Source organism: Manduca sexta, chromosome 8 (genome assembly GCF_014839805.1).
Source record: "Manduca sexta isolate Smith_Timp_Sample1 chromosome 8, JHU_Msex_v1.0, whole genome shotgun sequence".
In the NCBI taxonomy this organism is placed as follows: Eukaryota; Metazoa; Arthropoda; class Insecta; order Lepidoptera; family Sphingidae; genus Manduca; species Manduca sexta.
The window spans coordinates 12,488,111-12,515,892 of record NC_051122.1 but is presented as its reverse complement, the minus strand read 5'-3'; the positions used below and the strand labels follow the sequence as shown (position 1 = coordinate 12,515,892).

The 27,782-nt window shown below is 35.2% G+C and overlaps 1 non-coding gene across 1 annotated transcript; it reads right to left on the bottom strand.

The window, feature by feature from the left end:
* Positions 1-928: 928 nt before the first annotated feature.
* Positions 929-27,782, bottom strand: LOC115444790. The gene is made up of 3 exons (XR_005112006.1): positions 27,665-27,782; positions 1,908-2,056; positions 929-1,295 (listed from the first exon to the last, which is right to left on the bottom strand). It is a non-coding gene; the product is annotated as an uncharacterized LOC115444790 (transcript).

The window sequence follows — 27,782 nt, the reverse complement described above, 5'->3', positions numbered from 1 at the left end:
CGATTTTTATGCTTAATAACTTTTTGGTGTATCGTAAAACAGAGTTGCGTGTCTATGGTTTATTCATCATGGCGGGGTTCACGACCGCGCGAACTAGATTTCATTATTTTTTTTTGTTATGGCTTTAAGGAGCAAAGTTGACAGCAGCTATTTTTAATTAAAAATAAATTACACGATATGGCAACGGCTTTTAATATTTAGTTGGTAATTTCATTTTTGTTTATAAAATTTTCTAGTAATCGCCTATTAAAAAACTTAAGTTTCCTTAATAAAACATCTGCCTGCCTATGTTCAGTGGTAGCTGCACCAGTTTTTTTAAATGCCCTAGAGATAAAGGTCGTAAGTTAGGACGTCACAATAAACTTCGCTTAGGTAGAACAGGAGATTCCGAACCAATTAGCTGGGAGCAACAACCCGAGCTATATTGTATCGTCATAGGTGACCGTGGCCCAAATCTCCCCTTAATTTAAGAGGGGACCTGCATCTACAAATCGGCGGATATACGAATGTGACCAGACCTCACTGACTTCCAACTGATATGTTTCTAGTCCTAACTAGATTTATTGTTAAAATGGAGCAGGACTCATTAAATCAAAGTACAATATCAAAATAGAAGTTTACTCAGTTTAAAACAGTAAAATATTTTAAGCTTATTGGCCAATGGTATATTTCCTAATTAGATTAGAGTTCAAACATTTTATACACCTCAGCCATTCGCGTATTTATAAACTTAATAACGTTCGGTGAACATTTCGAACAAAATGTTGCCAATTACGAAACAAAAATAACAATGGTAGTTATAGTTAGTAGTAAGGCAGTTGAAATTCATAACATGAACTACAGTGAAGGCAAAGTTTCGAGTGTCTAGATATCATATACAGAACCCACCGACGAGTGTTGGCACAGTTGCAATTTCTCTTCCAGTGCATTTTGCGACAAAATTAATCCACAAAGTTCAAAGTAGTTTGTATACGTCATATGATTTTTGCCGTATTTTTCATAAGATAATTTCATAACATTGGTTATTCCATACGTTTTCAAATCCTTATTTGTTTTTGACATTTTTTCAACACCCTTTTCCTTAACTTATTTTCATACAAATCTGGCGACTGCAACAGCTAGTAATGATATTCCGGCCTTCAACTCCATGGAAGGTCCATGATGTGGCGCGGAGGAGTTGCCTGATAAGATCAGGGCCCGAAGCCGTTGCCTCTCGCGGTACCTCGTGTCCTCTCGGGAGGGTCTAGGCACTCGAACTCACAGCATCGCTCACCCACGCGGAAGTTTTTGCAAAACTGTTGGAAAATGTAAGTGTTCTAATGATTGTTTTATTGTTCTTAATGATTTCTTTATTGTATGCAGCCAGTGTTATGGCAGATAAGATTGTTACAATGGCCACTTATGTTATTAGCTTCTACTGGGAAGTGATCATGCTATTCTTAAACATTTATTAGCTTGGTAGTGGGATGATCTACTATTTAATATTTTCTGTACCTGACTAAATAACGAGCATTGTACATGGCAAATAAAATAGTGAGATAAATGTAAGGTGTAAGAATTTACTTCCGGAACATCCAATAAGGCAGATTTATATTTTGCTAGGAGACCCAACGACTAGCTTTGGCCACAATCAATTTACCTACTTCATATTTAATTTTTTGGAGTTTCTACAGTTTTGTACTGGCTCAAAGCTATCCACTGCATCTGATGGTAGGCGGAGTAGGGTCTGGATAGAGTATCGACCAATCAAAGTCATCATCATTCATCAAGAGTATCGATCAATCATGATGATTCGTCGATATAATTATGCCGGCCTATATGATGGGCTTAGGTTGTCTAGTTATCGCATCTTGCCTTAACATAGCTAATGTGACGTGCTATTTAGCTGAAAAATAACTGTTACTCACATAAGGCGGGTCGCAGTATATTGCCTTGCACCACATCGGTTCTGAGTGGTAGCACACGCAGAGCGAACACACTCCAGGGCCAGGTACGTAAAGCAGCCCGTGCTGCACCGACTTCCCTTCCCAGTCTATGCAGTCTTCTTCCTCGCACGCTGGGGACAAAAGCAATATTACTTCTAAAGAAAGTTGTGGAATGAAGAATTATGGTAAGGGTTTCTATTGCGTTACTAGGTCAGGCAAAGGAGATCATCTGACAGCTTCAATTTATTATTGTTTGTGAAAATCTTGTTAATAAGTATTAAAATGTTTCTAAGGATCTCGTCACCTCAATGGACCTGCTAGATGATAGAAAAACAACTTTCCTGGAATTACAATACATATGTACATATATGATGAGCTAAGTATATAGTGTATATTATACTAATGAAACAAAATATATCAGTAATATTTTTTTAAAAGGAAAGAGTTCAAAGCAAAAAAAGTGGAGAGGTTACAGAGATTTTTGCTCCGCATTCAAAAAATATTGAATACATTAAAGCTGGTATTAATTATTCTGATAACCCTATGATAGCCTTTTATTAGATGGGCAGATACTACTATGCAGTTGGCTATTTCAATCGTTTTATAATTAATTTATTTCTCGATTTAATATCGGAAGTAGATGACTTAAATCAATATTCCTTTTGGCACAAATTGAATTGGTACTTAGTATGATTGTTTTGCAATAAATATTATAAAGTACGTTTCATTTTTAGAAATTGTAAGAGTTAGCAAACTTTCTAGAAACGGGTGAGTTTGCCAAAATTTCGTTTAAAATTAGGTTATATTGACTTTGGAAAATTAAACACATTAAAATTATGGATATTAGAAGCAAAATCTTCATTAGACGCCAGTATAAACAAATATATAATAAATTCGTTTAAGAATTCATCTTGGGGTTCCGTACCCTATGGGTGCTAACATAGTTCTGCTAATTTACACCTTCAAGGCGCTATCTATTTCTTTATGCGTTTTATTTGCCTCCTCACCCAGGATATTTCAAAGTAGTTTATTTTTTAAATAACATTAAACTATGTTATTATCGAGAATAGATAAAACCGTCGCAATACATAACCCTCTTCCCGCTCGCACTTGGTTCCTTATCAGTTTTATTGCCCCAGCTTGGAGTTCCAGCAGCCAATAATCTTTCCATTTGTCTTATTTTATGAAGTGCTGTTTGATATACGATCTGGCATCAGCAAGCCATTTGTTCTATGGTATATCTTAGTTTGAATTTGATTTATTTGTAACGCATATAAGTAGAGTAGTATAAACTGGTGAATGGAAGTACTTAGCTTTCAGCCCACGGAACAAATATCAAGTTTTGAATCTTGGCAAAGGTGATACTTTATAGGTGTATTCCAAATAATCCATTAGAATAATTAATTTAGCAGCGTTCTCCTGCCTACCTCTGGTATGTACGGCCATGAGCCCATAAATTTATCCAACTTCAAAGGGATAGCCAGGGAAAACCCGTGTTTTAAACTAAAACTAAATTCGTCACGGATTGTAAATCCGAGACAAGCTTATCGATACGTTGATATCATGTAATAAATCAGATATTAAAATTCTACTTGTTGAATGGGTACATTTATATTTGTTTAGGGTAACATTTGTTTATATGTAATTTAATTTGTTTTTGTGGCAACACGCCTCCACTTCCTTCTTCCTGTCACGGGCTGCCGGCGAGCAGCCACAATAATGTAGTTCTTTAAGTTTATGTTTAAGATATCAAATTAAATAACAGTGATCCGTCATAGTGGTTTTATTAACATGGTAGCAGAGCGTGGTTGCCTGCAAATACAAAGAAGAAAAGAAGATATTTTCGCAAATAAAGTGGAAACGTGCTATATATGCAATAAGCAAAAATGGCGTTTACTAAATGCAATGACGCAGTTATTCCAATATTCGACGGATCGGATTATAGTAGCTGGAAAATACGTATACTTAAGTTTTTGGAGTTTAAGAAATGTAAAGAAGCTGCCATACGAATCAAAAATGATTCGGATGATGTTGCAAAGTGGGAAGAGATGGATATCCAGGCAACGAACTACATTTATAGTGCAATAAGCAACAAGCAACTCGAATATATATGCGACTTAGATTCCGCATGCAAAATATTGGCAAAATTTGATGAAATGTACCTGCAGAAATCATCGGCACTACAGATTATATGTCGCAACAATGTAGAAGCAATAAAATTATCGAACTATTCGCAAGTAAGTGTATTTTTTGTTTTTAAAGCTCACACTAGTAGTTCTGCATCACCTAATAAAAACTTTAAATGTTTTACCTGTGGAAAACCTGGCCACATGCAAAGAGATTGTCGACACAGAAATGTTAACAGTGGTAGAGGAAATGGATTTATTAGATTTAATAATAATCGTGGACATCAACGTGGATCATATTATAATTCAAGAAATATTAGAGGAAGAACTTATAATAATAAACCCAGTAATGAGAGTGGTGGTAATAATTTCCTTGCAACTATTGAGAATAATAATGTTTCAACTTCAAGTAAAATATATAATATTGAGCAGTCTGGCCACTTAACTTGGTTATTAGATAGTGGTTGTACAGATCATATAATTAATACTGATGAGTACTATCATTCATGTGAAATATTACAACAACCTATTAAAGTAAAAGTTGGTGATGGAAGAATATTAGAAGCTACAAAGGTCGGAAATATACAAACTTATTTTATGGTCTATGGAAAAAGTCTGAAGTTGTTTTGAACAATGTTTTCTATGTCAAAGAGATGAAAGCAAATTTATTGAGCTATTCAAAGATTACAGACAATCATAAAATTGTTTCCAGGGGACGACAATCAAAAATATATAACGTCTATGGAACTATTATAGCTATAGCAGTGAAAGAAGATAGACTGTATAAATTAAAAGGTTATATAAATGCAAGTACATTACATGCTAATTTAGTGAAGAAATCAAGTATGACAGTGAAGGAGAAATTACATAGGATGCTTGGTCATATAAACTTTAACAATTTGAATACTATGTGTACAAGTGAATTATTGAAAGGATTACCAAAGGAGATTGAATGTAAGTACATGAAATGTGCTATATGTATTGAAAATAAAATGCATAACTTGCCATTTAAAAATAATAGAAAACGAGCACAGGATATATTAGAAATTGTACACACAAAGATTTAAATGGGCCACACAGAACTACAGGTTTTAATGGTGAAAAATATTTCTTAAGTTTTATAGATGACTATAGTAAGTTGGCAAAAGTTTATTGTATTCCGTCAAAAGATAAAGTATATAATTGTTTAATGCAGTATGTTAATGAGATACAAAATTTAACTGGGAAAAATATTAAAGAATTGAGATGTGATAATGGAAAGGAATACATTAATAAAAGAGTGTTTGACTTTGCAAGATCAAAGGGAATTATGATTAAATCTTGTCCGCCATATGTGCATGAATTAAATGGCACAGCAGAGGTTCAATAGATCAATAATGGATATGTCAAGATGTCTATTGGCAGAGGCAAAAGTGCATAAAAGATTTTGGCCTGAAGTGGTTATGGCCGCAGCTTATTTAAAGAATAGAACATTAACAAATGGCACTATAGAAAGGAAGACGCCTTATGAGATATTTTTCAAACAAAGGCCAAGCATTGAAAATTTAAGGATATATGGAAGTAAAGTATTTGTTAGAACACCAGAGGAAAAGAGAAAATGTAAATGGGACAGGAAAGCCGAGCTTGGCATACTAATGGGCTATACAGATGTTGGATATAGAGTATTAATAAACAATAGAATAGTTGTAGCAAGACATTGTGATATAATTGAAGATGATGTAATGTGTATTGGTCTCGATGATAATAGAGAGAAAAATGATAAAAGTAATAGCCAGCCGAATAAATTGGAAGAGAAAATTATAGAAGAGAAGAAAGAGACTAATGCAGAAGAAAATAATGAGAAAATTAATGAAGATTTGAATGCTGAAACAAATGAAAGTTATGATGATAATAAAGTAATTGAAACAAGAAATCGGCGTAAAATCAAGCCACCAACTCGGTTTGATGAAGAATTTGGTTATTATTGTATAACTGTTAACTATTGTGATGCTATGATTCCAGATAATTTTCAGGAGGCAATAACTAGCGATGAAGCAAAAGAATGGACTGAGGCTATGAATCGTGAGATGAACAGTTTGGCAAAAAATGAGACCTGGAGACTTGTAAGTAAACCAGCAGACAAACAGCCTTTAGATGTGAAATGGATATACAGAAAGAAAGCCGAAAATAAATTTAAAGCTAGGTTAGTAGTAAGAGGTTTTCAACAAAAAGATTTTATTGATGATATATATTCACCCGTTGCTAAAATGCAAACTTTAAAATTGTTATTGTCTTATTGTTGTCAAAATAATCTTAATATACATCAGATGGATGTTGAAACTGCTTTTAAATGGTAAAATTTTATCTGAAGTTTATGTAAACCAGCCAATTGGTTATGATGATGGCACTGATAGAGTTTATAAATTAAATAAAACATTATATGAGCTTTAAAAAGAAAGCCCTCGGGCTTGGTATGAATGTGTCAATAAGTTTTTAACTAGTCTTGGATTTCAGAGAAGTAAATATGACTTTTGTTTATATTTTAAATTGGATACTAATGTGAGTGTATACATTTTGTTATATGTTGATGATTTGTTAATATGTTGTAAAGATGAAAAGGTAATGAGTAATATTAAAAACAAACTGTTAAGTAAATTTACTATGAAGGATATGGGTAAAGTTAAAGAATACATTGGAATACATATTGATTATGATTATAAAAAGAATAAGACTATGACACTGAGTCAGGAATCATATATAGAATCATTAGCTAAGCGTTATAATATAATAAATACAAAGTTATATACTACACCAATGGAAGTAAATCTTAAACTAGAAAACTGTAATATAAATGAGAATGTAAAATATAGAAATTTAATTGGAGCACTTTTATATATTAGTTCAGGTACAAGACCAGATATATCGTTCAGTGTTAATTATTTGAGTAGATTCCAAAATTGCTATAATGAGACACATTTTAAATATGCTTTGCGAAGTACTTAAATATCTTTACTTAACAAAACATATAAAATTAATTTATAACATGAATATAAATTCTGATATGTTAGATTGTTATGTAGATGCAGATTTTGCAGGAGATATTGTCAGTAGGAAATCAACAACAGGATTTGTAATTAGACTGTTTGGGAATGTAATATTTTGGAAATCAAAGAAACAAAATTGTGTAACAAAGTCATCTACATTTGCTGAATACATTGCGCTGTCAGAAGCTGTTACTGAAATTAAATTTATAGTTTGTTTAATTAATGAGATTTGTCAGAAAGATTGTAAACCTGTAAAAAATATATGAAGATAATATTGGAGCTCAAATTATTGCTAAATACGGAAATTTCACAAAAATTCAAAACATATTGAAGTTCATTATCATTTTGTTCATGAAAGTGTTAAAATTGGTTTAATTGATGTTATAAAAATTGCATCTGATCAAAATATAGCTGACATTTTAACAAAACCATTGGGAAGTAATAAATTTAATAAATTTAGAGATATGTTAAAGTTGTTGTAAAAGTAAATTATCTTTCAGATGGATATTATGTTGAGATAAATATTGGTTTAAATTGTTTAATTAAAAGATGATAATTGTAATATAAAAAAAAAAAGTTACAATTAATATGTTATACTGAAGGTAATGTTTATAGAGCTATTGTTTTAATTTAAAATACTTGATATGAGTAGTGTATGATATGATTTAGTTAAAAATATAAATGTAAGGGAGGCATGTTGAATGGGTACATTTATATTTGTTTAGGGTAACATTTGTTTATATGTAATTTAATTTGTTTTTGTGGCAACACGCCTCCACTTCCTTCTTCCTGTCACGGGCTGCCGGCGAGCAGCCACAATAATGTAGTTCTTTAAGTTTATGTTTAAGATATCAAATTAAATAACAGTGATCCGTCATAGTGGTTTTATTAACACTACTTTCTAGCGTGGAATAAAGGTCTTATCTTCCTATCTAGTGACAGTTGCTAATCCATGTACTGAAATCTAGGATACGTAATCCAGCTGGTTTATCACACTGAATTAATTACCGCCAAGAAGGATTAACAGCGCACACCAACATCGTGGCGTAGGTATTCTCCAGACTCTAATGCAATTAAAAGAATTGCCAACCATTACAAGTACGTGCCTAGCAAAGATAAAGAAACGTCGGATATTGCTGCTTGTTTAAAATAAATTGCCAATGTAATACATTTACTTAGATATAATATTGTAGTCATTTTTCGTCACAATGAAGTAATAAAGCTGCATTTTGTACTAAGTGCAATGTAGTTCAAATTTTGTAGATCAACAAAATTTTGCGTTACTTTGTGTCAGAATTGCATCGAGCTGTCGTATTGGATGTCTATTTATAGGTCCCGGAACCAAACGTATCCTTTATAATAATATAATGACGTAATGTGGCTTTCTACTAAAGAACAAAAAATATAACCGCAAAGGAAACTTGTAACACCCGGTTGACTCGTGAGACGTAAAGCCGTGGGCAGTATCAGCGCGTAAAAAAAGTATTAAATATAATAGTAAAATGGCGGCGCGTAGGAGTTATTGTGCGTCCGCCGGCACACTAATTTCAACTTATAATTTATGAGTTTTAAAATGTCTCGTGTGTGTTTTGGCCAAGTCGTAATATTGCGTCGCTTATACACAATGTCAAAATTAGAATTGCCAGTAACACAGCTGTGAAATGAGCCATTACAGCACTGATATGTAATAAAGTTGCCAGTCTAAATGACTAAAATATTCCTAAAATGATATTTCGTATCATTACGTATGTTTACCATTAATATTACATATTATTTTAAAATACATTGTAATTTAATGATTGATGCCATAAAACCATGAGTTACAACATATGCTGCATGGACTTTTTTACCATGAGGCATCAGATTTTAAGTCTCACAATGACCTGTAATGTCTATTTTATAAGTTTTAATCTTCAATGTCCTATACCCCACAATCGATGCAGCAAAAATAGACAAAGCGATGGTACCTAGTACTTGATCATATTCATCCAGCCAAATACTCATAGCTACAACCTAGTAACGAGTATGTTAGTACTTAAATTAATAATGCTTAAAATAGTCTCAGCATTGGCTGAAGCCTCACAAGCCGCCGTTATAGAATTAAATGAGTACTAATTAACCTAAGCCCCTGAGGTTGTTTCGCTTTACTTAAATTGCGTATAAAATTTAATTTAAGTTGAAATGTGTTGGCATTTTATAGCGCTAACTCAGTGCGTACGTGTAAAAATATTCTTTAAATAAATTTGATTGATGAAGAAATTGAATAATATAGTAATCAAAAAGGAACTTCGTAGGAAATGGAGTTTCGACATAATTATAACTAAATCTATGTCAAGATAATTTAGTTTACTTGGATGACATAATTATTCTAGTTATTTTAGTTTAAAACCAAACTACTGAAACGATTTTGAAATAAATCTATGGGACCAATCTGGAGGTAAATTCGTCCGTACAAAAGAGAATTTTCCAAAATGGTTTATAAATTATCGAGTTCTGAGGTTACAAATATAAAAAAATACACGTCAAATTAATAACCTGCTTTTATGAGCTCGGTTAAAATAGTTTTTTTAATCTAAGTAAAAAAAAAATATTGTAGCATCTTGAGCCGTTATTGTCGTTTTAAAACATAATTTGAAAGGGTTCCTTATACTAAATACAATTTTACTAAAGGTATTAGTCGAGTCCACTTCGCACAGAATGTATTTTCGTCAACACTCAATAAATTATTTGCACGACGCTTTTAGTTTCTCCATCCATCATATCAGAAGCATCTTCAAAGCAGACATGTTATGAATTATGGACATTATTGGCTGTCTGTCTAAGAACCGTCTAGACAGGGGAAATGAATATCAAAAAGATACGCTATAGGACTCGATCGGTGGACCCATGGTTTTTAAAATGCATCTCTTATCGGCTATGCACCCTGGCGTACTGAAGTTATAGGTGATAGCATTAGGGGATGTTGTGCTTTTGAAAAATAAAATTATTATAAGAATAAAAATGATATCGTGTAATTTTTTCATATTCTTAACATTTTAGACGCATATTGCCCGAGATTTCCAAACGAGAAATCTAACAAAATTAATAATTAATGTAGTTCTGGACCAATGTTATCTCAACATTTGTCATGACAACAAAAATACAACGCGAAATCTAAATTATGATGGAGAATAATTTTTGGTCCGCCATGAAGGCACGTATGCCCTGGGGCTACCTAGTGAATGACCTAAGCCGTGACCCTGCACTTGACCAGCAGAGGGCAGTGGGTTAAGAGGCCCTTTACATCACACTTGGCAGCGAGCCATGTCACGTGTCACACTAATAGCATTACATATGACGCAAGTCGCAGAAATCATGTCCATTTGTTTTGACGCTATGAAGTTAATGATTCTTGAGTTTAACGCGTTCGTTGAAGATTGTGATGTGTGGTCGTAAATGTCGACGTAATGTAAGCTTTTTTAATGTTTTACGCAAACTGTGAAACTAGTAAAAAGTGAAATCAAAGAACACGAAGTGTTTGTAAAATCGTCAACTATTATCTCCTCATGAGTGGAGTTGGTTCTGAAGAATATTTGTGAGAGGTTTTTGTTTCTTTGAGGTTTTCAGGATTGAAATTTGTGTCCTATATTTTTTTGACCAATGGTTTTCGACTTTCTTTAATTAAAATATGGCAACTGACAGAACCATTTAAAGATTTTGTATTTTGTACTTTGGCAAAATAGTTATTATTCTAAAGCGAAATATGCGAGAATTAATCTTTAAAGACCTAATATTAAAGAAGAAGAACTAATTGAAAACCATATACTACTGAAGTGTAGCTTCTGTCACTCTATATTAGACCCTATTTTAATTGTTTGAACACTACCGCGACAGTTTGGAAATTCAATAACTTTCTCCGCGACGTCCCAACCAATTATAGCCGGTACTAATTCGTGGCCACTATTTCGTGAATAACCTTGCCCTTTCGTCTGAAGGCCGTCCTTGGGCCCTATAAATATTTTAACAGATATTCCAAGCGGATGTTTTGTTTAAATATTCGCTTGAATGGAGCGGATTTGGGAGGACATCATTTGTCTTATCCCACGAGAAAGTCCTTTTAACTGAATAATTTGTGAGACCATTGTTTTTAATAAAAAATTAAATAATAAAATATTCAGTACTATTATATTATAATTAATATTATTTCGACTGTTGGCTTTTTGTCCTACCGCTATAAGGAATTCCAATGGTAACATTTTAACTAATTAAAGTTGTAAACATTTTACTTTTAACATTCGTTTAGATAACATTTTTTTACGAACATGTACATAAGATTCAGTTAAGTAAATTCATACTAGATATTACATCGTGAAAAAATAAAAATTATTCATTACATCTATCACAATCCACACTATTCACTATCAAGTAAGTAGGAATTCTGAAAAACTTCCCAGATCCCGTATCGAGTCCTGCCCTGTTTGATAGCACGAAATTACCATGTATTTTTGATAAAGAAGCAATTGGTGTTCGTTGGAGAGTGCTCACTGTACCCAAGTTTCAGAATACTAATATTACATGAATTGTTTATCAAGGTTGCTTATTGCCAAAATTGAGCCCCCCGGCCCCTTAACATCGCATTACATTGCTTACATGTTGTTTTTTTATTGTGAAGATTGAAAGGCGCAAAGTCTTCATTCGATGAGCGATTTCTATCGCCATTAAACGATCGTAATACCAGAAGTGGATGAGTTTCCGGGCAATAAGGAAAGTAAATAATTGCAGTTTATGGATATCAACCTACAAATCATGCTATCGTCATTCGGAATCAAACGTTCATGAACCGGTTAGTCAATCATCAATTGGCCCTCGCGCCTTTAGAATCAAACCGAGGCCCTCCCGATCCATACTTTATAATATTTTACTGCCACTACACCTACAGGGCACAGGAGTTGCAGCGAAGAGTCCCAGCTTTCAATCTCATGTCAGAATACGAAACATCTAATTAAACATAGAATTATAACTCTTATTAGTGAGACGTTGAACATGATTCGTTCATATTAAACGCGAGGCCATCCAACCACAGCGTTTATGGGAGCGTCACATCTGGTTGCAAGCCTGCATAGTTATGTGGTAATTATGGGCTCATAACATAGAATGTAGGTCGGCTTTAATGGCAGTAATATAAAAATCAATCGCTCGTTCGAACTGAATGACGAGTGTACGCATGGTGGTAATACTTTTTTTTGCACGACAAAGTGACATAATTATGCCAGTCTTCCAGTAAACAGTTGCAATGTTATACAGGAATAAATCCGTCAGAACCAGTAAACAGTTGCAATGTTATTGTTAATACAGGAATAAATCCGTCAAAGTTGGTGGTGAATCCAATATCTGCTCAGGCAGTAAGCAACGTATCCTATACATCCGATTTCGAACAGGTATAAGTAATTGTGACGAGATAATCATCCCTCGTCAGTCGATATTTTTTTGAGACGCCTCTTTACGATGAGGTGCAGCGAAATCAATATGACGTGCCAGTAAGCAGAAGGGTAGCTGTAGACATTCTACGGTTTACTGAATGCATTAGATGAACCTTTACGAGTGTGGGAGTCTACGTTGTTCCTAGTCCAGTGTTTATATCCGTGTTTTTCACACCCACGGCCACTGCGAGTTCAACACTTTATGCAATAAAAGAAAAATATTACGAAGAACTATTTTCGTATGCACTAATCGGTCGTGGATTTGTTTGTGAATTTGACGGCTGAATGATATTTGCCGGTCAATCGCGTGCTATTCGTGTTTTTAAAAAGAAAACGTAAAAAATATTCAGTAATTCAGGAAAAAAATCTACGATGTTTCACGGGCTCGAAGATAAAAGAAACTATTTAGTACGGTCCAAAAATATGGTACAGAAAACATTTTTTTACCTCATTATATCAACAAAGCATCACACACTGACACATTTACGTTTCTTATTATTAGATAATTTAGTTATCATCACGCAGTGGCAAGAAGCCGACTGTGGAGTGGAGACTGTAGGCTCGCTTTCCGCAATAAGACAAATATTTAACAAATTGTTTCATATCTGAATATTGACTTGTATGGGTCGGGACTGCCTAGGTCACTATTGCCTTAGATGATAGCTTTTGTGGCAGGTTTGACTGATAAAGTAGGTGTCCAGGATATCCGCGAAAGGTTCTGCCCAGCAGCCAATCTAGCGAGAGCTGCGGTTACATGCATATGCCTCCACCGCGGCGTTCTGTTTAAGGGAGAGAGGAAGAATTTCGAAGTTTTAGTTGGTACGGTGATGTTAACCACCATGGTAGAAATCAGTAAATAGATAATCACGTGTTAAAACAAGCAATCGAAGACATTTGTTAGTGCTGAAGTTCATAACTAGCCTCATAATGACAGACTCCCTATGCAGATGCAGCAAGGTTGATAAGCAATTGGGATATTGCTTTTCTCGTCTCTCATACGTTAGAGAGGTCCGTCGCATATTAGTTAGCTCAAATCGGCGTAGAATTTGGCCCGATAACCTGACATCGTAAAGCCATTTTCCCGCCAAAAAGGTCTGCGTGACTTATATTTACATAACTGAAGAAACTCAGAGGAAATTGAATTATGTCACCTTACGTATTAATAATATTGTACAAATCATTGGGAATGTTGTGTCTACCGGGAGCTATAAATTGTTTTCGCTTCATATCATTTGTGTTCCGTGTTGGCTGAAGTACGTGGTTTTTACAGAAATACGTTTATCACGGACATTATATTGTTATAAATACTTTGCGAAAATTATAAATTGAGTTGTGTAATTCATTCACGTAAATATGTGAAACATTTTTTTATTTATTTTATATTAGAACGCGTTGGAATAGATATTTGTAGACACTAGCTTAGATAAACACCGCTACGTTGAAAAACAAAATAATTCGTCTGCTATAGCTATATTAATGAGTTTTGTATCAAGTAAAGACTCACACTCGTAGTCACGCTCTTTGAAGGGATAGACAGATCTTCAAAGGTGCAGTAGTATACCCTCGCGGGACTTTTTCCGTCCAATGATGTGTTACAGAATGCTATATTATAACCTATCGCCATATCTATAATCGCCAAATATTTCGGAACGCAATTTCAATTGCTTGCTATCCGAATAGAGATCTGAACCTTGTCACAACTTAAATACGTTGTAAAAATAAGGTGATTTTCATGTTGAGTTATGGAATAAAAAAGTCGAGGTTACAAAAACATTAGCCCAATTTCCCCATAATCACTAAGTAAAGAGACTCCAGGGGCCACGTAATACGTTGCAAATGTGTCCCGGCCAATTACCCGATGACGCACGCTGGTGAGGTAAGGGTAGTCGCACACTCATCGTCCCCAAACCAGATCGCTATTAGAATAATTAATTAGATTACGTTGACGTCACATAATACATTTTTATTACAGCATAATACGTTTATATAAACAACAATATCTGTCAAAACAGTATCAAGATTATCGTGAATTTGAAATGTTAAATCAATCTATGTTTTCTGTAGCGATCTTTTAAGATCTTCCGGCCTCCACTGTCTCGCCGAAAATTTTGTAGTGTGTGAGATTAGGCATCACCCTTAGGCTCTTTGTTTATAATCAATTTTTGCCCAGGCTTAAGTATTTTACCAGGATAAAAAGTGGCCTCAAGCACTTGGGTAAAATTTTGTTGATCAGCGCCAATGTTACCAGACATTACAGCTTTAAAATAAAAAAACCGTCTTACACGGACGTCATACACGGCCCTAAATTTTCAAGTACATTATAAAATATTTGAGGCAATTTATCGCTACGTTCAGGCCGATAAGTGTGCGACAACATTAGAGGATATTAGGCCGAGGGCCTGTTAAGTAATGCGTTTATCATACACCGCAGTGGTTGACCTTTCCCCTCGTTAGGTCCTTAAGGAAGATTGCGGGACTCTTGTTTGCACGATAATGATATTAGTTTACAGTAGGGTAATTTATTGCTGATGTTTATGTAGTGCTTGGTAATTCTTCTTTTATACTTTTAGATATGCCAGCAAGTCACTTACCTGACAAAGCGATACGACTGCCTATAATTAAACATCAGGTATACAGCTATTGAACAGTAAGTGAAGTCATTTGATCAAGATAGTATTACTGAATTCGAGTATTATAATAGTTCATCCCCGTCCAAGATAAGTTTACCCGTACACAAGTAGTGGAGACGCTCTGTGCTGTTCAAATTACAAATCATTTTATCGAGACACAAATCGCCCCAGCCGCAAAGCTTTAAATATCATGCAGATGCTGACAATTTGTTGTCCAACAGTACACCGCAATGAAACTAAGATACTTATAGTGCTGACTTGTCATTTACATATTAGGAAAAGTGAGTAAACACCCGAGAAAGCAAACGTACGGAGATACGTGAGATTACGTACAAGATCCTTAAATAAAGATAAAAAAAATGATTCGCTACGAGTCTCCACAACAGAACTGGATAAAGCCACTGCAAACGTGAAGTGTATTTATCATCAACGCTGGAGAAAGTCTGCGGGAAGATAAATGGCGCTCATCCACTCCCGACGCTATACATGTAAGAAATTGTAATGAATCGCAGGAAAAACTTGGCTCGTGTTGTGACGGACCGAAGCCATTGCGCTTGTGTTATTACAAATGTCCTTTGAACGATTGTGTGTGATTTAGAGGCTTTTGTGGTAGAGCAGGTAAATAAATGTTTGGAAGCAGTTCCGATTCGGGAAATATGACTTTTCAAATCAGCTGTAATTTTTAATAGTCTTAATATTGTTCCAACAATATTTGTTTCTTTTTTCTCTCAAGGTCGTATGTAAAATTCATAGGTTTTCTTCTACCAGTATCTGTGCCAATCCAAGGAGAGTTTAGCAGTACTTTTCCTTATCTATATAAGATTTACCAGAAATTTAAGAACTTGCTCAACTATCTAAGTTTTGTTATGCATAGAAATACTAGCTGTTGCCTGCGGCTCCGCACACGTGTAAAAGTTTTTCCGCGATAATAAGTAGCCAATAGCATTTAAGAGTAATGTAGCTCCCTATTAGTGAAAAAAAAATCAAAATTGATTTAATATTTCCTGAGATTAGCGCGTTCTGATAAACAAACTCTTCAGCTTTATATATTAGTATAAACTATAGATTTATTGTAAATTTGTAAATAAGTTAGTTTAACTGATTTACAAATTAAACACCACAACGTGTTCCCTTTGTTGTTAACGTTAGTTCCCGAAGCGTCCCTAATCCCGAGTGCTCACTAATTAGCTCAGCGCTGCGATAATGAAAATGTTATCCCGATCTCAACCCCGCCATTAACAAGTTTTTATTGTAATTAAGGTCCTTTAATTCTTTATAGGATTTTTATCTTTTAATTAGTATTATGATCATGTTATTACAGTTTAGTTTTGTTTGTTTTTGTACAACTGAATGTGAAAAAGCAGTCAATTAAAAAAATATGTGATAGCGGCTTGGTGGTGCTCCTGGTATTGCGGAGTCCATGATCGACAGCGACCACTTACCATTTAGTGGGCTTTTGATTCGTCTGCCTAGGCAATAAAAAAAATTATGGTCACATACGACTCTGTATCAATCTTTGTATAAAGCTAAAGATTTTGTTTGTTTTAACACGCTAAACGATGGTATTACTGTTATGCTATAAAATCTTTTACCAGTAGGAAGCTACATTATCACTAAGTACTGTAGTGCAATCTTCTCGGATATGGGTGAAGTTGCGAGCCAAAGCTATAAAAATACTAATTACAAACTGCATGCCACCTACGACACTACTGAACTCTCACTCTCTAGGTACACAGTAGTGCGTATATCTCACGGTTGATTATTCGAATTTGGGGCCTATTAGGGCATTTCTCTCCTTCTTCCCTCTGCCCATCCTAATGAAGGTTTCTATTCTTCCCCTCACTTTCTTATCTCTCCTACAGGCCCTTGCAGTCGCTAAGCCCGAGGTTTCCAGTATCCCATTCTCAGGTGTCCCCCGGTGTTCATGTGTGTGTACATTTGGCGCATGTTAGCTTGTTACGCGTTTACTCGATTGAACGCATCTCAGAGAGAAAGTAAAAGTTTGTGCATTGATTGCGTATATGAGTAATGTTCATGCAAATACAAAGGAAACTTTATCAGTATTTCTCTCCCTATTTTGTCACCCTCAATGGATTAAGATCGGTTCTATTTTGATCGAAAATCTAAATTAATTGAATAGCGGTAGTCATCTATCTTAGAGGCTGGATTAAGGACGCTTGGAGCTTTCGATGGAATTAATTTATCGTTATAAGGAATTAACGTGGTGACACGATAGACAACTATTTTGTATAATCAATTGCTCGTATCAGTTAAGATTAAACTTTAAACCAAGTATTTTTGAATTTCTATTTCAATCAGTATTTTTACTCATAAATTATCTGTTTATTTTACCCGTAGCTCCGTCCACTTTAAAGTCGGTTCGCGGAAATAAGAATTATCAGAATCGCAAGCAACAGTGGTCAGTTAGTATCATTTATTAGTAAGGTAAATGTAGGTAAGGATGTTAATTTTTTATCTACCATTACTTTGTAATTAATTTTATATACAACTTCATTAAGAGAGGCACCGTAATAGTTTGTGTCACGGCATTAGTCTGTAGAAACAGTTCTACATGCCATTAAACTGTTTTTGTCAACAGGTGATCCCATCCAGAAATGTACCTTTTTCTAACACATTTAATAACGCAATGTCAAAATGACCCTGTACAATCATTCATTCATTCAATTAATCATTGGCCTGTTACATACAAAAGATTTAAACAGCGTTAACTCTTGCAAATTGTTTTGAGACATTTTCTTTGATGGTTGTAAAGAGCAATACCAGAAGGGCAATTCTGGCCACACGACGTAGTCAATATTGTTAAAGTTCTCCCTGATAAGGGGTTGTTAGCGCGTGCGTGTCGTTTCAAACAATCTCCTCTAGTTTTTCCCAGCTGAATACATAGCAAATAGTTACTGTACTGATTGTATAGTATTTACTGTACTGATTTCCCATACATCCATCCCTGTCATCAGTCCCCGTCACTGTCACTCTTAACAAGTAACCTTAAGACTGACATAAATTATTAACGTTTGCAAGCGTGATTGCTGTTCGCGTGACGCGGTGGCGTGACGGACAGTCAGCCCCATTACCCTTCACCAATCGATACTGTAAACAGCCCCAAGCTCCCCACTGCCAGGTCAGAGATACCAGGATTCTTCACGTTAATGAGATACGAAAATAGAAGGATAATTATATAAGCATAATTCTGTTATAATTAGTATTTTTTGAGAAGGGGAAAAGGGGCTGAGGGAGGCTAAATGTTAAAAATTAACTGCCCAAAAGTCACTGATACATTGCCTATTTTTCATGGTTAAACTGGAAGAGGGTGTGAGGCTTAAAGTTTGAGATATTAATATTAGGAACTTATGTTTCCAAAGCAGTCAATTAGTCATTGGGCGTTAGGCTTTAAGTCTCATTAGATATACATATTTTGTGATAAAACCAGAGACTACCAGAGATATTATATCGGGTGATTGGGTATAATAATCTTAAAGGTTACACCTCTTAAATCTTAAAAGCATTCCAAATCTACATATCTCCTAAAATATTGCAAATGGCGCGGCGGCTTGTAAATCATCTCTCGCTAATAACCGGGGAATCTTAACGATCTGTCATTCAAGTTTGACAGGCGAGAACTGATGAGCAATATCGGCGGAATCTTCACTCTGTCACATTGTTACACGGTTTACATATGATTGATAGTTTGTTTATTGGTGTAAAGCGGGGCGGTTATTGGGAAACAGGCCAGGTTTATAATTTTACATTGTTTAACTGAAATAGAAGTTATATGTATAATCTTCATGGCGTATTTGTATTGCATTCGAAATACGTCGCCGTTCTCAGGTCCCAAGTCTGAATTCGGGGGTGGGAAAAGTGATATTATTAGGCTTCTCTGTTTAGTATCAGCTCGAACTATAAATTTCTGCTCGATGTGGCGATAGGTTTGCCCCGTATCACAACATGGAACGAGACACATGGCGAAAACTTTGTGTTCTAAGTTCACCTGTCTCTGAGCAGGTTTAATCACCACTTAGACCTAGTGCAGGTTGCCAGATTTTACATGCCTTCGAAAAGCATACGAGAGACCATCTTCAGATCCTGGTTGGAACTGCTAAGTTACAGACAAAGATCAACAATACGCGTAGGTAACTGACCCATTAACTAGTTATGTTATTAGTTGCCAGTTATTGTATAAACTGTGGGTTAACAGACGGATGAGCGCCCCACGCTCGCTGACCCACTTCTAACACTCAATTACCCCTTGCTGTTTGAAATATCCATTTCTTGATGCTTAATATAATGCTTCTTTCTGATCATAGTCGATTATTTTATGAATCTGTACTTATTTAGAGGTTTGCGTATGGTCTACAAAACCTGCACGGTTTTTGGGAACGAAGTCGTAGAAGACGATTTTTAATTAATAATAATTAGTTAATAGACTTTTTTAAACGTTGACGGCAAACTAACCCCTCTGCACTTGATGGTAAGTAGAGTGGGATCCATAGAATGTCGACTGACGAGAGGTGATTACCCCTCGGCTGTTAATACTGTTGGAGATTGTAACCTTCGTCGTGACTTATTATTTTTTATATGTTCTATTTTTAGAACTATTTGTGTTTTGTTTGCCATAGTTACTTCTCTTTAGTCCGAAATAAACACTCATGTCAATAACATCTTTTTACTAACTTTATTTAATTACTAAGAACATATACCATATTTACAACAAATACGACTATGCCAACCTGTTGGAACTGGGTATACGCAGGCTGATCCTGGAACGCGACACAGTTACGTGGGCCATTATGAAGGGTTTTAACACATTGTGTATGGTGGTCACTAATCGGGCGGATATAGAATATATCATACCATCGGTCAGATAAAGAAATTAGCAAGCTATTCGTTTGATGATAAGCGTCACAACTTTCAAATAAATATCCCTCTCTGACTCTATATTGCGCTCGTCACTCGAAACAATATAGAGTCTTGCTGCTTGCTTTGGCTTGTAATTTACTGCGTTTATTCTCCAAATCGAAACCATGCTTGCACAGTGCTTGGTGGCATAAATAGACAGTGTGATGATAACCACTTTTGTCTTTAATACTACAGACTATCAAACAATTTCTTTTGGTTAATCGTTATATTCACAAATAAAAAATAGACTGTGTCGATTGGTAGTTCTGGGATTTGAACTCCTTACGGCTAACCTCTCAATTACATTGCCTGCCTCGGTGGCGCAATTGCGATGGCTATAAAGTACGAGTACGACTACGCCGTTGAGGTCCTGAGTTTGAATCTCCGGTCTAACCAAAAATAATTGCATCTGGGTTTTTCCTATCTTGAAAATGACTAAGTCGCGGCTCGGAATCAGGAAGTTCGCGGTGTGATAACCCCGCATCCCGGAAAGCACTTAATGTTATTGGTCCTGCGCCTGATCTCGTTCCATGTCATGCTCGTGTCATGTCTCACCGGACTATGAGAGTGAAGGAACAGAGAGTGCACCTGTGTATTATACACACACTTGTGCACTACTCTTCTTCTTATACTTGTTCTCTTGGGTACCTGGCTGATTGCCGGTGAAATTTTCTGTCTTGGCCCCAAATTAACTAGGAGGAATTCACAGTACAACTTGACCACGCGTGTATAAGTTAAAGAACTATTAAAGTATCTTCGTGTATCAATATCATTTCAATTGAGTTTCTATTGTTATTTTTATCTTTCTATTGATGAAGTTTATTCACCACAGTCCCATTATAGTGATTAAGGGGTAGTAAATTACTGCTGTTCCATTATGTTTGTATTCATCGAAAATTTATTTATATTGGTATCAATAAATATACAGTTGCACCTGCAATTAATGATCTGAGTTCATATTTCTAGTGTATTTTGTGTAGTATAATGCTAGGGGTAGCCCTAGCACTCACTGTGGAATTAATCTAGAAGCGTCGGTATTAATAAGTTATTACGATCGTTTCACAAGGTCATTATATGTATGCCTTTTGAGGATAGCATTCAATATTCTAGTTTCGATTCTACGTATGTAAGAGCCCAATTGAGTTGATATAGCCGTAATGTATATTTTGCCGCCCAGTAACATTATACAAGCACCATTGTATTTAGAGCCAGAGTAATTAGTGGATATTATGAGGAAATTATTGTATAATTGTAAAATGTAGGTAGAAATTGTAACTTTAATTTTTCGGACGACCAACACCATAGTCCCCCGTGACTGTGCAGGCTGCAGTCTACGAAACGTCGGGAGAAATTTATAATATAAAAATCAATATATAACATTCCAGTAAACGTAAGAAATCATAATTATGAGACTTAACATTTAATAGTTTAGCAATTATAGTTTGATTTAACGGTGAAAGAGAACATCCCGAGGAAACCTGAACACCTAAAAAATTTCCAAAAAGGATTTTAAAAAGTAAGCATGTGAAGTCTGTCAATCCGTACTAGGCGAGCGTGCTGGACTAAGGCCTAAACAAGTAGAGATTTCTACTCTCAATAGTAGAGAAAACTTGAGCAGTAGGCAGTATATAATACAGGGATGATATTATTTACTATAAATTAAATAACACTTCGGTTTGTTTACGTTCTACTGAACAGACACAACTAACTTTCGTAGCGTGTTTATTGCTTTTTAATTGACATTTTTTTTTACCTTCGTGGGTCAAGGATACATAATGGACTGTCATTTTTGTTTAGTTTTAATTAGATTTGTAATCGTTTCCTTTATGGCAGTGTATAAGCGTGCTGAATAGAGTTCTGCATCAAAGCTGTAGTCAACAATGTGTATTTTTAATGATATTGAAGAGTTTGGATCTTTTAGATTAAGGTAAATGTACTAAGCAACAGATTTCTATTATACGTAAGCGTGACTGCGTCGGTGGCGTAGTTGTATTGCGTGCGTGTTAAGGCAACCGCTGTGTTCAGGGTTCGAATCCCGGTTCGGGCAAAGATATTGTGTTATTCAGCTCAGTATCAGCCGGAGTTTAACTTGCTGATAAGGGCATGACTCGCTCCCAATCATATCATGGGACGGAAACTATTTGGTGAAAAGTGGTTACCCTAGTTGAACCTTTACCTACCCTTTCGGAGGTAAGCGTGATGTGTTTCATCACATCTGTTATATTATCACAAAGAACTGCAAGATACTGCATTGCGCTTACCACCCAGACAGTTTACTCTGAGATCATGCAGTACAGGGTTAACTGCTAATGACTTGTAAGCTGTAGATGCTAATCTCATGGGATCGTAAATATTTTGTGCCGTGGGACCAACGTAAGTTAATATTTTATTAGCAATTCTTTTCACTTACTTTTTCATTGTCGACTGCAAGTACCGGTCGACAAGATAAGTTGGTTCATGTGTGCACGATATATTGTATTTTATTGTATGTGGGTTATAAATTGTAGGTCACTTGTACTTCCTGGTGAAATATTTTATTTTATTCGACTGCCTTGGTGGCGTAGTTGTATTTTCGGGTTCGATTCTCGGGTCGGGCAAAGGGATATTGGGTTATTATATTCAGTAACAGGCTAGAGTCTGGAACTTGTACCCGATACAGCAGGCTGGTCTATTACATCATGGGACGGAATATGCGCAACGGAGGATCGTACACCAGTCGCGCCTCTGCAGAAACTTTCATGGATTAAAAGCGTGACTGTTTGTGTGTATGTGCAAATATTTTATTTAAAATATTATGTAAGTATTCCTTATTATTTAAAATGTCTATAAGTAAAATTTCAGTTCAAGATTTTTAGAAGTTAACCCTTAAAACTATTTATAATACCAGAGTGGATAGCAGTTTAACGAAGTTAAGTATTTTCATTGAATGAACTTGGAAAATTCTTCTGTAGTACAATGGAATGCATGGAATTTCGGCATTGGGTACGGACATAAATCGGTTATTGAGGCAGCGGTTAAGGCAGTAAAACAAAACGATATCTCCTGCTGTTTCTACCGCCCTGGTAATTTATATTTCCGTTTACTTACAGCTTTGTGGCTCAAATAAATTCTTGTATACAAGTAAAATACACTGGATTTGATCAGTATAGTAGGTACTGTCAAAACGTGGTACCCAAAACATTTGTACTTCACTATCGTAGTACTCTGGTCTTGTATATAGTTACCAAATTTGTATTTACATTGGAAATTGTGTTTATAATTATTGGCTGAATAAAAGTTTTCAGTACATCCATCGAGCCGGATTTGCACGTAAGTATACGCCACTTAGTTTGTGTCGTCCCGCATATCCCGCGTCTGGGAGCCTATTTTGTAGGAGCAAAAAAAATGGCAACCAATTCGTACATAACAGAATGGACAACGAAAAAAAGGACCGACCTACGTAATTTTCAGAAACTTTGAAATATGCCGTCCCTTATGCCGCTGTCAACTCTAGGCCGCGGCCTATTGACAAATCCGTCACTGGGTTAAAATGATTCCAATATTAAAGGTAACTGCAATGAGTGTTACTTAAGTGAATGAAGGGGCTATTGATGCCAAGGTTCAGTAACTCATTGCACTTATAATCCAATATAACGAAGGAGATAGAAAGAGTAAGTAAATCACATGTGTATGCTGCGGGCAGAAAATAGGTTAAGGATTTCAGTGCATGTACTACTTATTTCATATACGTATCATATTGAAATTAGACGAGAAAGATATCGTCCATTTGGTCTAGTGGCAGCGTACGTAGGTCGTAGAATGGAAGGTTCTGGGTTCGAATCCAAAGTCCGACATCACTGTGTGTGAGGTTATCTATGGAGTTTTGTCTGGATGGACTCTGAGGGCCAGGAATATGGTAATGAAATATCCCATAAATTGCGTGAATAAGTTTTTGATCGTTACAATGTATTGGCATAATTATATGAGCACTGAGACAAGCTATTTGATTCTCTTGATGGCCGACCCACTAGCTAATCAGGAGTGACCACCGAATTTCGTATTGTTTATACTGAGGAAACTTAAATAACGTATATTGTTCCTGTTTTCTTTACAACTTTTTTCATTACCAGGAAAGCCAAGGAATAAACACAGAACCGCGAAGCGTCAATCAATCTTAGAGGGACTCGTATTAATCTGTCGTAAAATTTTGAAATGTTTAAGGTTGTACAATAAAATATTTTAAATGTTAAAGGTTGAACAATAATACCTTATGCCTTTTGGTCCGGTAAACTAAAATCTTTTGGACTCTGTTATGAATTTTAGTTCATGCCGTTAGCCATTAGTGCTCGTGAGACGCTTCTAAAGGATTTTGTAAAATGATACTAATCGTGACTTTAAACTTTCTAAGCAATTTTACGTGCTTACAAATGACTTTTTTAGAATGTTTTATTTTCAGGACCTGATCTAATATTAAGATCGGCATTCTTTATTGAAAATAGCGTTTACTGTATAATCGATGTTTGAACTATACAGCCCGACTCGTCAACTCACATGGGATTTCTTTTTTGAGGAAACAATATTTTACGTTTAATATTTCACAATAGCGTTAGTTTTATTCAAGTCTAGTAGGAGGGCGAGGTTCCGCTATACTCATATTGGATTAGCCTGGTGGATTAATTCCAATTAAAAATATTAAAGCATTCGTAGCGGCGTGGACCGTGGGTTAGCTGTAATAATTGCCGGTTTGATTCTTGCGCCGCGTACTATTACTCTCTTCTAAGCAATAACATTTTACTTAGGTTTGGATTGTAGGTTGAAACGTCCCTACTAATTTTAGATATGACATTCTATCGAGGTACAGCTTTGCTTACCATCAGGTGAGGTCACTTTGTTTTGCGTGTATAAAATAATATTCGAGAGTGATGAGGCTTTTATCTTTAGGGGGTGGGAGTTTATTAAAGTGTAGTTATTTATGTAAAAGACACTTATTGTAGTGGAAAATAAGTGATTTCGTTTACGCAGAGCGATCAATCAGCGCTGAGATTTTTATTTTTATACTAGCTTCCGCTCGCAGCTTCGCCCGCGTGGATTTCCGACTTCAAAAATGGAGCCGGTCGCGAACGTTCGAGAATGTTCGTTTTACGAAGCTACTCGCTAGGTGATTCGCTAGCCTCTAGGTGCCAAGCAAGCCCCCTGCCTGTGCGTTCGCGACCTTATATATATACAAAAATAATCCTTATAGCATGATTCAGTATTCACGCATGATGGCTTATTATTAGCGTATTTCATGTATAACTTTGGTATTTCTATACCGATTTCTATGATTCTTTTTTATGGAATATTTAATAATGTTAACTTTTTAATTAGGGATGACTGAGAGTGTTATAAACGTAAGAGTAAACAAATATAATGAGAAAGCTTCGAACTGCTAAGCTATCGGGAGTTACACGTGTTATTGTGAGTCAACCATAAAAGATAGACATATGCTGTCGTGGGATATTTTTTACATAATTTTAAGGAGAACATTTCCGTGATACATGATTTCTGTGTAGCTTTAACCATTAAGGTTGCACACGCGACGGAAGCTTAAAAATGGAGTAACTTCTCCCGTTTTCCCAACATTTCCCTTCACTGCTCTGCTCCTATTAATTGTAGCGTGATGAAAAGTATACTATAACCAGCACAGGAGTATGACAAATAATTGTACCAAGTTTCGTTAAAATCCGTCGAGTAGTTTTTGTTTCTATAACGGTTATACAGACAGACAGACAGACAGACAGACAGACAGACAAAAATTTTACTAATTGCATTTTTGGCATCAGTATCGATCCCTAATCACCCCCTGATAGTTATTTTGCAAATATATTTCATGTACAGAATTGACCTCTCTACAGATTTATTATAAGTATAGATTTTCTAAACGCCCTTTATAATGAATTGTTCCTCCGGTTTTGATTTTTATTCTGTATATATTAGCTAGCAAACGGCACATAGTTATTCGTAAAAATATATGCCGTAAGCACTCCGAATATATGAAAATAAATAAACATATTTTATTTCATCAATAAAAAAATCTCTCTTTGGTGTTTTTAAACTAACATTTTTTTTATTTAGAATTATATCTAGACACATATTTCCTTTTTCTTTCATATAATGACTATGGAATTGTTATGTTGGTATAAAATGATTTTCTACGGGATACGGAAGTAAAAGAAAATTTGTTACCTAAAAATAATGTGGAAACCGGCAATGTCCAACATTGGCCATCTTTGACTACAAACGAATTGGAAACTTTAGCACGGTTTAATTGTCCGAAACAGAGCCACCAGTTCATAATATGAGTGCGGTTAACATTACTTAAAAGTAACTGCCTATTACAGTTTACGAGCGCTGTAACTCAGTAAAAAGGCTTAAACTGGCTCAAAACAGTCTCAAAACGTAATTGTCTTTTACTTTAACGTGCTGTTTGTTGTAATTTCCTAGATAAGTAAGCAGCGAAACACGTATTATAAGTGCTAAAATAATTCAAAAGAAGTTATTAATGTAGAGAGCAGAAAAAATGTAGAGTCCTGTATTGCTGTCAAATTGACCAAATATTGATATAACATATTCATTGTGTTTATGAAAATTACTATCAAAAGTGTAATAAATGTCAGGGAATTGCAAGATATTAAAAACAATTTACAGTAAAAATAGTAATACCATTGCCGGACACTTATTTAGATGTTAAAGCAACTGTTGTAGAGTTAAACATTTTATATATTAGTTCATAAATATTATATACTTCGAGATTGTATTTGCAATATGTAGTTACTTCAATTTTTACGGAGGTATCAAAAATAAACACTACTAATTGTAAATGACAACCTCTCATAAACATCCTCAGTCTACTTACTATACCAGAGTAGTTAAAAAAATATTTCCTCTTATTTTCGTGGCGATATTTGTAAGTTATATTCCGCACATATGGTATATTTCGACGGCTCTCAGATTTCTTTTTATTCAATTACGTGCACAGTTAATTTGCACTCCGCCTTTTCAGACCAACTCGTGTCGAGTGCGTTTATTATGTCGAACGCTCTACACACGCTCCGGGAAACGAGGTTTATTCACTGGACGTATCAAAGAAAAAAATACTTTAAAAATGTATGAAGTTGGTTCAATATTGAGGAGATTTGAGCGTATAAAGTTTAGGTGGTTGTAAATTTATATTTTCCCACAATCATAATATTTGAAATACAATAAATTATAGAACATAATATTAAAATAGTATGATGTTTCCACTGCGCTTAAAATTAAGATATATTCGCTTACCTGTTTTTAGAAGAGTAACGAAATAAACAAAGAGATAAACATTAAAAATAAAAATGAAATTACGTATGTGCCTGTACTTATTTTAGTCAATAGAGTATAAAAAAGTGACTTGCTTTATAAAAACTAAAACCTTCATGCTATTAAATAAATGAAATTAATTTATAATCGTGTAAACTCTACAGTAAAAAATAAATGAACTTGAAAAACTATAATCACAAATATAATAGTGGCATAAAAAAAAGAATTTAGAAAACATAAATTTCAAAAATGGAATGTAAATAGATCGCAACTAACCGACTAGCGCGGCGAGTAGTGCTAGCGCGGCGGCGAAGGCGGACACCGAGGTGTACGCGGCGCGTGCCATGACTGACGGCGAGAGTGGAGACGCGGGCGCCCGCCCGCCGGCCGCAAC